Genomic DNA, 5171 nt, shown 5'->3' on the forward strand with positions numbered 1-5171 from the left:
ATTTCCAAAATCTTGGATAACCAATATCTCTCCAATGGCAACGAAAGTATTAGAACAAAATATTGATAAGTCAATGGCATGTAACTTTGAGTTTAATGGAGTAACTGGATAGGAGGTTTTGGATGGATACAAACAACACACTGTATGTTTGAGAAAGAGGGTAGTTGTAGATCTTGGATGTTGAAGGGAATACCATGTGCACATGCCTTAGTTACAATATTGCATAAACAATATGACCCACATGATTTCATTCATCCATGCTACTCTAAAGAGAGGTACTTGATGACTTACACACATTTCATAAAACCTATGAGTAACATGCCAATATGGCCAGAATAAAAAAATCCTCTTGTTATTCTACCAGTGATAAAACAAATGTCAGGCATGCCTAGAAAGTTGAGAAGGAAAGAGGTTGGTGAAACTAAGGTAATTGGTAAACTGTCTAAAACTGGATTAACTATGACATGTAGTATTTGCCATGTTAAAGTTCACAATAAAAGATATTGTCATTTACGAAGGAGTGATGGAGTTGTCTCTACTGCCAGGGAACAGAGAGCTACCCCTACTTCAAATGTTGAAGAACCATCAAAATCAAGAAAAGGGAAGGGGAAGACCAAAGGTACATTACTAATTGTCACTTTTAAAGTTTAATCAACTTACTAATATAATATATGTTTTTTTGCAAATTAGAAATCAACAAATATTGAGAGTGAGCCTACTCCAAAAAGAGAGAGAGCCAGACCTAAAAACGCAAGTGCATGTGCTAGTGCATCAAGAGCTTTACCTAGAACTAGTGCACCTCCAACCACTTCAAGAACAACAAGAGCTACAACAAGTGCAAGTGCATCAAGGGCTTTACCTAGAACTACTTCACCTCCAACAACTTCAAGAACACCAAGAGCTACAGCAACTGCAAGTGCATCAAGGGCTTCACCTAGAACCACTGTGTAACACCGTATATATAAAAAAGACCAAAAATCAGTTTTTTAGAAAATATGAAGGTGCAATCGATGGAGACCATCGAGTGACCGTAGCCTGACCCACAGTATGTCATGCACATCCGTCGATGGAGTCAGAAACCCCCAAAATCTCAGCCCACGAAAATTCAACTGTGTCAAACGATGGACGGCCGCAGGTCAGACTACGGTCCATAGTATGCGTCCGTCATTTGAAACTCCACACCCACTCTCCGATATGAACACAGTTGACCAGCATGAACCGTCATTCGATCTACGGTTCGTGTGTCTGATCGTAGATTGAAATTAATAGACAGTTAGGGGGAAAATGTAGTTAGGTCAACTTCAATTGTTCATAACTCTTATCACAAAATGAATTGGGTGTTCCATAACATACCCACAGATAAATAATTGAATGATCTTTTTATAGCCACAGACTTTGCTAAAATCAGACCTCCAAGTAAAATCTTATGCCCGTTTTAGTAAAGGCCTATCGAACAGGCCCAACATACTAACTGAAATGATGGATCGTCGATTGAACGACGGATCGTCAGTCCAGGTTGTTGTTTTGTCCGACAACACTTAACTCAAGGGTCTTTTGGTCTTTTTCCACTTTGTTTAAACACGAAGATACGTCGTTTTGACCCTAAATCATCAGATTTTAGTCAATTTAATCCTAGAAACATACTAAAACTTACCTAAGTCAAAATCATAAATCAAAACTTAGAAAATTAGAAGCAAGAAAGGAGAAAAAGGTCAAAAACCCTAGTTCAAGAACGCAACAAGATTCCAATAGTTCCAGCCTCGAAATCTAAATATTTCTCCATGGATTTCATCACCAAGTATTTGAGATTTCATTAGTGGGTTCCTTTTATCCATTGGGTCCCTAGCTTTCAGTCAAATTCTTGATTCTCATATCATGATTAGACCTAGGGTTTCTAGAACTTCAACAGAACTTCATGAATTAATTAGTTATATGTTCCAAATCATATTACTACGTTATTACTTAGATTATTGCATGAATTTCGGAACCCTAGATATGTATTTCTTTAGTTCTTGAATTATACATGCTAGGTTAGATATTTCAGTTACTTCAGATATACATGTCTCAATTTTACATGCATAATTACCAGATTAATTGTTGCATTCTCAGTTTGCATGTCCAGTTTTGAGATATCCAGTATTTACAGAAACTCAGTCATAATTAGTTAGTTATATAATTCATGGGAGTAGCATAATACCGAGTTGGACTAGGGTTTAGCGTACCCAATTAGTTCTAGAACTACTATCCAAGTAGGTTGTAAGTCCCCTCTGTGGGCAATCAGTTTAGTGATCACGCCAGCATGCCTTTATACCTCAGGTAGGGTAATTGGTCCTCTCGATGGGGCGTATATATCAAACTCCACATTTAGCTCATGTGGTTTTATTGCCGGTTATTAGTGGCTCCCATAGTTCAGTCAGACTCTAATGCATTGACCATATTCACAGTTCAGTTATCATTCAGTCTCAGCATGTTATAAATTTGGTCATTGAATCCAGTTAGCTCAGAATATAGCACATTATGTTCAGATTGTTATACTTGCTTTGTACTTGTTCAGTTATGTTTTATTTCAGCTTTATTGCATCCTACATGCTCAGTACCTTTCAAGTACTGACGCATACGTATGCTACATCTTCTCATGATGTCGGTTCAGGTTCTCAACATCCAGATCACGCTTAGATCGATTATCGATCTCCTATTCAGCAGATTCAATGGTGAGTCCTCATTTTTCGAGGACAATAGTAATGAGTTTCTTTTCAGTATTTAGTCCTTTAGTTTCAGTTTTTGCTAGACTTAGTTGGGGCTTGTCCCAGTATTTCTAGTCGATTAGAGGCTTACTTCAGACATAGTTAGTTTCAGCTTAGTATTGAGTTAATATTTTTTTGTATTAAACTCATAAGCATTTCATGTATCTCAGTTATCAAATATGGTTATTCCCCATATTTTCAGTTTAAATTATGATTTAGCTTCCGCATTCAGTTTATTATCTTTAGTATGATCATGATCATGCCAGCAGGGTTAACTTAGGATCACTTGAGGTCCTAGGTTCGTGTCCGCGTCTTGGGGGTAGCTTGGGGCGTGCCACACTGCACCTCCTACAACTTCAAGAACAGCAACACATGAAGCAAGTGCAAGTGCCGATGGTGTTGGAGTATGATCAAGATCCAGGAGTGGTAGAGAAAGGAGTAGGGAATTGGGAAGTGCATGGAGAGGTAGTAATCATCCACTTGAAAGTTAGTTTACATGTTCTTCAGGTAATACCACCATGGTGTAGACCAGACACAAATGTTGCACCAAAGAAAATTGCTACTGCCAGAAAAGGAAAGGGTGTTGAAGACACAACTCAATTTAAAAGGCCAAGAGTAACTTGAATGGGTGTGTTTCAAGCTGAAAATGGTTTCTAAACCATCAATGAAAGTATTGAGATGCATTCATATTGTTTTTTCTCTAATGACTTACACATTTCTTCTCTAATAGCCTTAGTTCTCCAAAAATTTTGTAGTCTGGATTGCCAAGTAGTAGAATACAAGCTGGACCAAAGAGAGTTTTGAGATCAAGTATTGTAACTGGGGATGTTGGTTTCAAACCAACAAGTGGATTTAAGTGGAAAGGAAATCAGTCAATCACAAGTAGAAGGCTCCAACTGATTATAGACCAATCAAGGCTTTCAAACCCAAATGCTTACTCCTCTTCATAGCCTTGAGACCCACGAAAACTATAATGTTGACATCAATTGTGTTTTCTTAGTACTGTTTTGGTTGCCACTATAAGTACTATTTTGTTTCATGTTTGAAGGAAAAACAACTATTCCTAGTTTTTGTTATATGTATGTATGAAATAGTACTGAAATTATGGGTACTTATACTATGTGGAAACTTTGTTTTGCGTTTAAGTTCACTTTTAGAATCAACTTTGTACTGAAATTTGCTCGTAAGCAATGAAATTTTGGGCACTTATGCAATATGACTTGTATAATTCTGGGCAATTTTAGAATCAACGTTGTATCGAAAAATTTGCTCTTAAGAATGATTAATACCTCATGCTTTACTTCATTTTACAATTTCAAACACAAAAAAATCATGGCAAATAGAGAACTAAGACAGTTTCAAACACAAACAAATTCAAATTTTCATTACGGTAGAGCAAATAAAGGTTTCAATACCACATAAAATTATGGCAATTTCATATGATACTTAAACCTACCAACTTGGGTTAGAAAGCTAACAAATATAACAACAAAACAAATAATCAAACAACAAAGGAATTTCCCAAAATGACTACCTTTATCTGTTTTCTTCATTTTCATCCCTTTCATCTTCTTCTCTTTCAAACCACCCATTTCTTTTACATTGTCATCCTTCTCCTTTTAATTGATGTTGAGATTTTCAAAGCGATTATGAAGGATTTCACCTTCATCCAAATGAATTTTCTCTTGTTTTGATTGTTCAATGTTGGAATTATCAAACTGTTCCAATTGCATCTTCACACGCTCATAATTTATTTCTAACTCCTTAATCCTATTCACCAATTTCAGAAAAATAAATCAAGATCTTTCATCGACTCTCTCCTTGTTTCTCCATCTAAAGAAATTACAGTTTGTGGCCTCATAGTGAGGACAAGACCAAAATCGTCTTCCGGGATTGCGATCTGACCAAGACGTCTACATTTGCAATAAGATTCCATGCTTGCATCGCACTTCCGCATTAATCATTGAATCATTCTCATCCATACACAAATTATTCAACTTGATTTTGTCATAACCCTAACATTTATACATAATTTTTTTTGAAAAACATCAAAATTAATAATCAACATAAAAAGGTGTAAAGAATATATTAAAATTTACTTTACCTTTTCGAATCAAGGAGCAATTTAACTTGAAAGATAATGGAGTTTTTTCAAAGATGAAGAACACTGATAATGGAGTTTTGTTTTTCAAAGATGAAGAACACTGATAGAGAGAGAAGAAGACAACTGCATTCTTTTTGGTAATAACATTAATATTTATTTTTGAGTTTTTTTTCAAATTATTTTAACATGTGGACAACTTTTATTGGTCATTGTTATCTAAAAACTGCACTCACGCGCCTTATATGGGTGAATTCACGTATATTACCACGTAGGTCAAAAAGTGGTAAACAATTAAGTAAAAAAATGTTTGGAGGGGGGGGGGG

At 35.9% G+C, this 5171-nt stretch overlaps 2 pseudogenes; one reads left to right on the forward strand and one right to left on the reverse strand.

Annotated features, from left to right (window-relative positions):
* The first annotated feature begins 478 nt into the window (after positions 1-478).
* Positions 479-3694, forward strand: LOC107030184 (annotated as a pseudogene).
* Positions 3695-4168: 474 nt separating this feature from the next.
* LOC114078668 lies at positions 4169-4812 on the reverse strand (annotated as a pseudogene).
* Positions 4813-5171: the final 359 nt, after the last annotated feature.

The sequence above is a fragment of the Solanum pennellii genome, chromosome 9, assembly GCF_001406875.1.
Source record: "Solanum pennellii chromosome 9, SPENNV200".
Lineage (NCBI taxonomy): Eukaryota > Viridiplantae > Streptophyta > Magnoliopsida > Solanales > Solanaceae > Solanum > Solanum pennellii.